This window comes from Chenopodium album, chromosome 2, assembly GCF_948465745.1.
Source record: "Chenopodium album chromosome 2, dcCheAlbu1.1, whole genome shotgun sequence".
Taxonomy (NCBI): Eukaryota; Viridiplantae; Streptophyta; class Magnoliopsida; order Caryophyllales; family Amaranthaceae; genus Chenopodium; species Chenopodium album.
Genome location: NC_137835.1, coordinates 38,193,123 through 38,204,202, shown reverse-complemented (window position 1 = coordinate 38,204,202; position 11,080 = coordinate 38,193,123). Strand labels below are relative to the sequence as shown.

General features: G+C 38.6%; 1 non-coding gene across 1 annotated transcript; it reads right to left on the bottom strand.

Moving 5' to 3' along the window:
* Nucleotides 1–5,816: 5,816 nt before the first annotated feature.
* On the bottom strand, nt 5,817–5,922 carry LOC145606835 (small nucleolar RNA R71). Its single transcript, XR_014105443.1, has one exon. It is a non-coding gene; the product is annotated as a small nucleolar RNA R71 (small nucleolar RNA).
* Nucleotides 5,923–11,080: the final 5,158 nt, after the last annotated feature.

The window sequence follows — 11,080 nt, the reverse complement described above, 5'->3', positions numbered from 1 at the left end:
CGGATAAAAATTTATCGCAATTTTAATAACGGGTAAAAAATAGAATTACCGCGCACAGTGCAAAAGCACCGTGTCACGGCGCCTAATGACGTGGCAAGGTGCCTGTTGCCGTGACACGGTACTTTACATCGTGTCACGGTGCTATTTTCAAAGCTTTTTCACGTCGAATTCCACCGTGGCATGGTACCTGTTGCCGTGACACGGTATTTCGCACCGTGTAACAGTGCTTTTTTCGTGTAATTTCTGCGTTTTCTTATACCGTGCCACGGTGGACACTGCCGTGTCATGGTACGCGTGCCGTGTCGCGGAATTTTCTCGTGTCTTTTCCGCGTAAACCCTTCACGTGCTTTCACTTCCCGTAGGTCAAATATGTCCCGCGTCACTCTAATTTTCCCCATCACGGAATTTTCCCCCGTCTGATGGTGCCTTCCCTCGTCTAACGGTATTCTCTGCCGTGTTGTGGAGTTAATTTTTAGGGTTTTTTTTTAATTTTTTTTATCTTTTTAGGGTTTCGTGTGTTTGATGCGTGCCATATTTGGCACTCTTAGGATAGGTTTTCTACGTATTTTTATGTTCGTTTTTAGTCTTTTATGTCGTGTTTTTAGAGAATAATGCTTGATTTGCATGTTTTTGTGTTAGTTTAGAGAAATGCGTGCTTTTAATGGTTTTCTTATCATTTTATTCATTTCTCGGCTATTTTTCTCGCTTCTCCATTTCTTTGTCTTGTTTTGTAGGTACGTCAAGTTCCCGCGGATTTAATAATCAAGGAGGGAGCTCAAGTGAATTTAATGAATTTAACGGAGCTATATTAGGAAGCAAAGCACGCAAGTCAAGCCAATCCAAGAAACAAAGGAAAATAAAGGCTTGCAAAGTATCAAAAAGGACCCTTGTGTATTGTTTCAGCCATATCATGAGTTCTACATATCGGATTGAGGTGATTCAAGTTGGGTTGGAAACTAGACTTGAAGATCTTTCCAATGATAGGTCTCACGCCTTCATAAAATTCCTTGATTGTGAGTTACAGCCTTCCAAATTTGGCCCTGCAAATCTGCCGCGGGCTGTCCGCGGGCGCGGGCTATAGTACCTGCGGGCACGGGGCTGCCGCAACCTATTTCTGCCCATTTTCGACCAGGAACTTGGATAGGGCTAGCTACGGGCACCCCGCGGGAGCGGGCCTAGCCCCGCCGGCGCGGCCAATTTCTTCGCGGGCGCGACTTTCTGTGTTTTACTTGCGATATCATTTATTTCCTCCTTTTGTGTATATAGTGTACGTCCTTCTTTATTCTTCATACATGAAATAATTTTAGTTTAGGATAGTTTCTCTCTCCTCTAAGGAGAATTAGCTTAGATTAGGAGGTTCTCTCTCTAGATTAAGAGTAGTTTTAGAGAGCGAAAGTGAAGGATTTCAATGGTGATTGAGAGATTGAAGATACAAGTGTGACAATTGTGTTCAAGATCTTCTCTATTATCAATGAGAATTCTTAACTCTATCTCACCTTATTGCTTTATTCAATTTCATGTTTGTTTGAATTGATTTTGATGTTTGATGCTTGTTTTGTGTAATTGTTCTTGATATTTTGTGAATTTTTGATTTCTTTAGTTGATTGTTGATTAGATGATGATGTTAGAGTAGTTGTTGGCTAGGAATTGGGTGAAACTTGTATGATTGATTAATTGTGACTTATTTGGGAATTGTGTTGATTGATTGTTGAGATGAAAGTGATTAATGAAGGTTTGCATGTGTGTAATTCGATTAGGCCTCGAGAACTATGCTAGATTGCATTGTAATTGCTAATGACACGAACAATTGATTTAGTAATTGCAATTATCGATTGGTTTTGATTGTGATTCTCTTAGTTTGTTATTCATAGTGAACCCTAGCTTAACAATTAGGAGATAGCTCTTTGATTCCAATTTATTGCTCTTATCATTATTCTTCACAACCTTTGATTCACTTGATCTTTCCAAGTTGTTGTAATTGACATGATTACTTGTTGATCCCTGTTCCTAGTGTTTTATTTCCTTGGTTACTTATTTTGTTAGTTGTTAGTATTCTCTCTTACCTTCGTCTTTGACCTAGCTTAGGCGCATAATTGAAAGTGCTAGAACATTATCGTTTCTTTGGGTTCGACCCTTGACTTGCCTCTATACTCGTATTAGGGTTTGTTAAGTGTTTATAAATATAGTTTGACCGAGGGAAGATTAGATAACGACCTAGTTTTCCCCTCGTCAGTGTTCCCTCTACTCATTTTCCCTATAAATAGGACCCCCCTTTCTGCAGTTCGGGGCATTAAATCATTCTCTCTTTTACACCAAAAATAATTCTACTCTCTCTCTCCTATATTCTAAGCCTTAAACCTATATTCCTAATTACATCATTCTTCCTTTAAGCACTCCAAGGAGTCCATACTTAATTCGAGGTTCCGTCCTTAAACCAAGGCGTGAAAGGTACAAATAACTGACAGTTTGGACCAAATCATATATACATTTATTTAATTTAATTTTCATTTGATTTATATTTTTTATTAAACTTACTAACAATTTATTTATGATGTAGCAATTTTAAGGAACGTGTGCAATGTGAGTAATTAATTAATTTAATTACTTATTTTATTTTATATTGCTAGTATCATGATTATTTATATTTGATTTGACTAACAATATTATTGTTAAATTGCTTCCAATATTAATGTATATTATATTATTGTCATTATTGATCACCATATTGCATGTTTAAAGGGAATATGTAATTGAAAATTACGCCTAATAAGATAATTTGGACAACCGGTTTAAGATCCTTTTTAATCTTATTGTTTAATCAAGTGAGCACAAATATTTTAGAATTATGTGTTGCAATAATATTAAACCAATTTAGCATAATAATAGTTTGGAGCAAATTGAATATTTTTTTTATGCCTTTGAGATTGCAGGAATCACTTTTCACTATAAGAATCGAGTAGAGGCCAATACGGGCGAATGTGACTCCATGACTCACTTCGTACCATCATTCCCGATCTTCCTTTCGTGGTTCCGAACCATATGGAGTTAGTAATCTCATGGATTATGAATGGGGTGTAACCTTTACGGGTCAATTGTTGTTGCCTATCGTTGTCCCTTTATCGTGGTTTCCTTTTCATGATCCGTGAACGGTTTACAAGTTTCTTAAAAACTTGTTGGCGGTTCCCTACTTTCCTTGTCTCTAATCGTATTATGTCGATTCCCACTTCCTATGAGTGTCAAGCATATTCAAAGATGCTTTAACGTAGGGGCACTTCGAACGACGCCTACAGTAACGGTGTGCACGGTTTGAGAATACGCTTGGTTGATTCAAGGATAAAGCATGCTAAGGTAGTTGGTTAGAACTAGTGTGACCATGAAACCGGATTCTACTTGTTTGTGGCATGTTGGTAGTTGCTTCCTATAGTCGAATTGACACCAATATTGAGTTTTTGCTACATCCATGTGAGGTTCATTATTTTTCAAGCCTTCAACATATATTTGCATGAGCGGCATGGATCCTTGACTATTGCGGACCTAATCTAGAATCTTGACTCATAATTCTCAAACTCGAGACCGAGCCATCTAGGGAGGACAAAGGCATCTTTTCGGGGTGGTAATTTTTCTTTTCTAGGTTAATTTTCTTTCTTTTTAGTTCATTGGGCTTACATTTGCCTTCTTGCTAACCATTTGAGCGTTTTCCCTTATTTTCAAGCCACATCTTTAGATCTTGAGCCTTTTATTTCATTTTCGTTTCCATTCTAGGTTTTTGTGAAGCAATTGATCATTATTGTTGGAGTTTGTGGTGGAGGAGTTTGGATATTTGGTTCTCTTGGAAGCAAGTTTGTGTTGTGGTTTTTGTGCAAATAATGGCAAATGAATAAATGAAAAAGCCGTCTAAAGTTAATAAAGGCAAGGACAAAGCAAGTGCAAAATTGTAAGAGCCGTCCTAAGTTAAAGAGGCATGGACAATTGTTTTGAAAGAAATAAAAGTAAAAAAAAAAAAAAACAAAGAAGAAATGAAAATAAAAAAAATCTAAAATATTTTGATGTAATTTCATTTCCCTTTTCAAGCATTAAGGACAATGCTTCCTTTAAGCTTGGGGGAGAAGCGTTTACGCTTTTTGTATATATGATTGTGGTTATAGCATTGAATAAGCTTGGGGGAGTTAGTTTGTTTTTGTTTGGCCATTGCTTAGTTATGAGGAGAAGGTTTGATCACCCTTTGCTTCACTAATAAGGAATACCGCCAAAATTTCAAATTTTAAGCCTACCCTCACCCTTTTTGCCCTTTCGTTACAACCTTTAGGAAAGTCCTTTTGACCTAGTGGTTGAGTCACATACCGAGCGAGGGCATTACGAGTAAGGAGAGGGGATGCATTGTCAAGACGTTCAGTAGCCAAAAATTATTTCTTTTTCCGATTCCTTCGTGGAACTTTTGAGATGCTCACTAGGGGAAGATATGACACTAGTTGGGAGAACGCGATAAGACCGTTTAGGATAAAAGTGGATTGCGTTTCTCTAGTTCCTATGCTTAGCATATTTATGTTTCAATCAACCTCGGGTATCTTGAAACGTGCATACCCCTATTTGCTTAAGAAAGATGTTTATTCATTTGAAATGTGGTCATTTTGTAAAGTCCAATTCGTAAAGGTTTTAATTTTGTTTTTCTTTCTTTTAATTTCCTTTTTGTGGTTTTCATTTAGGCTGTACGAGGTTCGGGTCTTGATATTGGTGATTTACTAAAGTGGAGGAAGATTTTGGAGCAAGCTCATGGCAATTGGAAAGCTCAAGATGCAAGGAAGTGGATTCTCCAAGTTCTAGCTCTTGCGCTCTTAAGCTGTTCTCTCATGAGTAAGGGGTGTTGAACCCACAATCATGTGCTTTTGGGACCGCCTCACTTAGTGTTCATCATCATCATAATTGTGCGTTCATTCGAAGACCTTATCGAACGCACGAAGCCATGAGAAGATCGAAGAAACCCAGAGATGCGCATAATTTAGAGCGCTTGAACATTACCATTCCTTTGGGTTCGATCCTTGACTTGCCTCTATACTAGTATATAGGTTTGTTAAGTGTTTATAAATTTTGTTTGAACGAGGGAGGATTAGTTTCAATGACCTAGTTCCACCCGTTGTAAAAAATGGCGCCGTTGCCGGGGAGTGGCGTAGTTGATTGCTTTTGTTGTTGAGTCTATTTCACTTAATCTCAAAAATAAAAAAGCATTTTTCTCTTGAAGCTACATTTATAGCCGTGCTATTAATATTTGCTTTGAGTTTTTTGTATGCGTAGGATAAGAGGAAGGACTTTAGTGCCATTTGATCTGGAAATCGACAGAACAATAACAAGGATAAGGGTTGCTAATCGTTCTTTGAGTCCAAACTCTACAAGAGAAGAAATTCACCAAGAAATAGAAGAGGAGGATCAAGTAAGCATGGGAGATAATCCAAGAGTTTCTTTGAAGGAACTGGGAATTCCCGGTGCATATAGGTTTGAAAGTGGGATTGCATTGCCAACAACACTGGCGAACGACTTTGAAATAAGACCAGCCATGATCACTTTGATCGAAAGGAGACAATTTAGTGGGGCTAAGAGTGAGAGTCCGCTAAACCATCTCAAAGAGTTCGAGAAGTATTATAACACTATTAAAGTGAATGGTGTTTCTCCAGAGTTTATCCGGCTCAAGTTGTTCCCCTTCTTTCTCATAGGTCGAGCCTTTGAATGGTTGGACAAGGAGGTCAAGCCGAATTCTCTTAGAACATCGGATGAAGTTACCAAGGAATTCTTGTCTAGGTTCTACCCCCAAAAGAAAATGGCGGAAGCAAGGACATTGATCCAAAGTTTCAAGCAAAAACCTAGTGAGAGAATGTATGAAGCTTGGGAGAGATATAAAGACTATCAAAGATAATGTCCCCATCATGGCATCCCAACCTATCAAATCATTCAAATTTTCTATGGAGGGTTGAGTCCTCAAGGCAAATCGTGTCTTGATGCGGGAGTTGGAGGGCCAATAATGAACAAAACCAAAGAAGAGGTTGTGGACATTATAGAAGATGTGGTGTGCCATTATATGGATTGGCAAGAAGGAGAAAGAGAGTCTTCGAGCAAGAATGGAGCAACGGTTTATTTGGTTGATCACCTTAATGCCATCAACAATCTATCCTCTCAAATTGCAAGTTTGGGAAAGGAGATGATAACAATCAAGGCCAAGCTTGAGAGTGAAACTTCCAATGCACAAGGTCATCTCTCCCACATTAAAGGGAGAGGTACATTTTCTAACTCTACTCCTCCTTCTACGTCTAACAATATGCCCAATAGATGCTTATTTTGTGATGTTTGTGGCTCTTATGACCATGATGCTTCTACTTGTTCTATTGGGTTTGAAAATGTTGAAGATGGTGAGAATAGTGAATGTGAAAATGGGAATTTTGTCTCAAACAATAACAATTGTCAACGGTTTGATGGACCAAGAAACTTTAAAAATATAAATTCTCACCAACAAGGTGGATTTGATAACTATAACAATGGTAATTATAGGAACCAAGGAAACCAAGGTTTCCGAGGCAACAATAATAACCAAGGTTATGGTAATCAAAACCAAGGCCAAGGGTATGGAAATCAAAGCCAAACTCAAGGCTTAGGTGGCCAAAACAAAAATTTTGGCAACAATCAAAACCGTGGCAATTAGAACAATCAAAATAGGGGGAATTTTCAAAACAACCAAAGGGGACCCCCACTCGGATTTTGTCCAAAACCTCAAGGTGTTGGTGAATATTCCTATTCTTAATCGTCCAAGTTCAATTTGGAGCAGATAATTGAAAATCAAACGAAAATCTTCAATACTTATATGGCGGTGAGCGATAAGAAATTTAACGAGATCATGACACATAACAAAATGCCTGAGACACAAATCATACAACTAGCAAACACTTTTAAAGATTGTGCTAGTCCTTCATCATTGCCTTCTTAAGGAGTTGATCCTAAGAAACCTGTTTATTCCATCACTACAAGGAGTGGAAGAGTTCTTGAAGAGAGAGTTTCTAGGGATTGTGAGGAGGATAAGAAGAGTGTTTCAAGAGAGTAAAAAGAGGAAGATGTGTCAAAAGATGTTAGCAAAGAGGAGAGCCAAGAGAAAAAGGAGAGTGTTGAGAGAAAGCAAGAGGAAGTGAGAAAACCCGACCTTCCATATCCCCAAAAGTTTATGAGGAACAAATTAGATGAACAATTTGGGAGATTTCTTGAAATGTTAAAGGAGGTCCATCTTTCTATTCCTCTTACCGAATCCATGACGCAAATGCCTAGATATTCCAAATTCCTGAAGGATATCTTAAGTGGCAAGAGAGATTGCAATGAGATAGATTCGGTAGAGCTTGGTGAGGGTATTAGTGCTTTGATTCACAATGACCTCCCCAAGAAGATGAAAGATCCTTGTAATTTCTCCATTCTTTTCAAAATCAAGAGTAATTTGTTTGAGAATGTTTTGTGTGACTTAGGTGCTATTGTTAGCATTATGCCTTTCTCGGTCTTTAAGAAGCTTAAGCTAGGAGAACTTCTTCCTGCTAACATGACTTTGCAATTGGTCGATAGATCCATCAAGTTTCCAAAAGGAAGAGTTGAGGATGTTCCCCTTAAGATAGGTGGTTTTACAATTCCCGTTGATTTCATTGTGCTTGAAATAGAAGAAAATGACCAAATTCCTATTATCTTAGGGAGACCGTTCTTAGCTACTTCGGGAGCTTTGCTTTATGTTAAGGGAGGCCGTATTAATTTGAGAGTTGGTAACAAGAAAGAGAGCTTTGAGCTAAAACCGATGCATGAGTCCTTATCCCTTGTGAAAGGAATCAAGAGGGATGATTCCCTTTGTTCATTTGATAATGTGTATGTGATTGATTCTTTATCCAACATTGTTCATGAATTTTTTGATGATGTGCTTGTGAGTTTTGATTGCATGAAAGTTAGTGAAGATAAGAAGGAGATTTCAAAGGCTATGAACGAAGAGGATATTGACATTCCGCATTGGTTTGAGCTTTTACCTCAAGAGGAGGAGGGTGATTCCATGGATGTAGATGGTGTGAAACCGTCTATAAAAAGAAACAAGGTCAAGAAGAAATCAAGAGCTTCGAGGAAGAAGAGAATGAGATTGAAGTTGAAAAACAAAATGGTTGTTTTTGAAGTGCAAGCAAGTGAAGTCTTGTCAAGCAACAACGAGAGGTTGCTTAAAAATGAAGGAGAAGTCGTTCTATCCACTACTTTGGACAAGATGGTGTTCTTTGACCCTCCAAGATTTGGAGGAAGGGTCGAGATTAGGACCATAAGCAAGCGCTTCCAGGGAGGCAACCCGGAGATTTCTAACCTTCCCTTTTGTTTTCTATTTTCTTAACTTTCTTTCTTTTATTTTCTTTTCCTTCACTTGGTTTTTTCTTCTTTTGGAATTATAGGGTAATTCATGGAGATGGATTATTTTGTTTTGGAGCACGAGCATTGTGGCGATAAATGTTCGGATTTATCGAATTTTTGAGGCAACAAGGGTAAGAAATATTAGTGAGGTAAGATAGGGAAATTGTGCTAAAATTTGAAGAAAATTTCAATTTGGTGAGTTCATTGTGGTGCTACCATTATTTTAGGGGTGTTGAACCCACATCCTTCGTGTTTAGAAATTGATTGTTACAATGGGTTCAAAAATCCCGGGATGATATTGAACGATAAGCTCACAGATGAACGCACCAAAAAAGCAAAAAAGGCCGTGCTAGCTAGTGGCGCGGGCGCTCCAGGAAAGTGCGCGGGCGCGTGACACGGGCGCGGGCGCACAGCCTGGCCGCGCGGGAGCGCTCCCCTGCAGGCCGAGCCTTATTTTTCCTTATTTCCTCATTTCTTCTTCTTCCCGATCTCATTCAAATGCACACTCCTCTCATATTACTCTTGAAACCGCTCAAACCTTAACCCCATTCATCAATAATCAACGAATTTTCAATCAGAAATCATCAATTCTTTCCACATTTTCATCCTTTTCACCAAAAACTACACTATTTTCATCTATTGCAAGCTTCAATATCTCTCATCCATTTTTGAAGAAATTTGGGCTTTTTCGTTTGTGAGGGAATTGGTGGTCAAGGCTTGTTCAATCTTGCATCTTGTATGGTATAAACATCCTCTTTTACTCTTAAATGCATAATTATATCATATAATTGCAAGTATTGGATTGTTGATAATTGTGAATAGTAGTAGTTTGAATTTTGGTAATTTTGATGAATGATGTTGAATTTTGGTTGATTATATGTGTTGTTGTTGGTTGTTATTGCCGCACATTATGTTTTTTGATGTTTGTGTAGCTAGATTGATTGTAATTGATGAGAATTGTTGAGGTTTGATTTTTTGGCCTGGTAGTGCTACATTGAAATTGTTGAGCATTGGTTCTTGGTTCCTTTGTGCCTTGAGTATGGTTTGAATGCATTTTTTGACTTGAATTAGTGGTGATTGTGTAAATTTGGGATTGCTCGATTTTGGTAGTGAGTCGTTGCTTGACGGTATTGGTAAAGGAGTTTAAATGAGGCATTCTAAATTGTTGGTTGGAGTTTCTTATGGTGATTGTGGTATATTGTGATTGGATTGTTGAGTTACTATCTTTAAGAATTCATGATGTCTAAACACATCAAAAACCTCCTCAAGAAACGAAAAACCAATATCACCATCGAAGAACTTGCTCCTTCCCCCTCTACCTCACAACCTCGTCAACCTACCCCTATCCCCAAACTACAAATTACCGACCCCATTCAAAAAGCTAGATACACCAAACTCAAAGAAAACCGTTCCCTTAAACCTTCCTGACTACTTCCAAGCAGACATGATTAAGTTGGGAATTGATGAAGATTTAAGGGAATTGCTCAACAACCTTTGTATGGGATCTTTCGTGAGACGGAGCTTCCGTACCTATTTTCGACCGACTTTGGAGTTCTTGGCCACGGTTGATCTTGTGGTGGCCGAGGGTGGTTACTACCGTGTTCGGTTTCAGCTCTTCAACAGTCAATTTGATCAATCCCTTGAAGATTTCAATGCAGCTCTAGACTTTGATCCAAACTCAGATATTTTGGATCCCGAGCTCTTTTTCATTGATGAATATGATCAAAATTCAAGGTGGGACAACATTTCTGGATGTGGTGACTTTGTGACCCGGTATGCCAAGATTAGTAAAGTGTACCAGCCATGTCTCCGGGTTCTCCATCGGTTTTGGGGTATTTGGTGTTTCTGAAGCAAGAATTGGGAAAGATGAGTCAGTTGGAGCTTCGGATTCTTTGGGTCGATACTCGTGCGGAGTGTTGGGGTTTGGTAAGTCCAACTCACTGCGGAAACGACCCCGACCCAAAGAACCACTCGCAATTAATAAAACCATAAAGCATAACAAATAAACATAAAAGGATAAAATCGGAATTTACCTTTGACGCGTGCTTCGCCCGACCTCATGGGATCTTACTTGAAAGTTGTAGCTCCAAAAATACCGAGCCTCCAACGGTATCCACCCACAAAGGACGAACACCGACTTTTTAGATCCGCTACCTTGGAGTTAGCAAGGTCCGACCAAAACCCGAGTGATTAAATGAGTTCAAAGGTTTTCATAATGGTGATGCCTTTTTCAACTCTCACTCAAGTGATTTTCTCAATACCCCAACTTGAATATTTATAGGGAAAACAAGAGAGTGAAAAGGCTCTCCCATCAATGTGGGAGAATTTGATTTTTCCAATTTATTTTAAAGCTAAAATAAAATTAATAATAAAACTAGTAATAAATCAACAAGTGGCAAGCTCATGAGAGAGGTTAGGTGAGGACCATTTCCAGGAGGGGGGACCAAACTTGCTCCCCACTCCCTCTCCAAAAACTGGCCAACACACCCCATTAAGCTCTACTAAGATCGCGCCACATGGCACCATGATGTGTCTATTTTATATAGTATTTTACCCCCGTCCCTTGGTCATAATTAGTAGTGTTTTTGGCTCTTTAGAGCCACTTTTATTACTAATTGGTGTTTTATAGTGTTTTCGTAGATTTTGTTGACTTTTGCAGGGATTTACACTTTTGAAGTATTTTCCC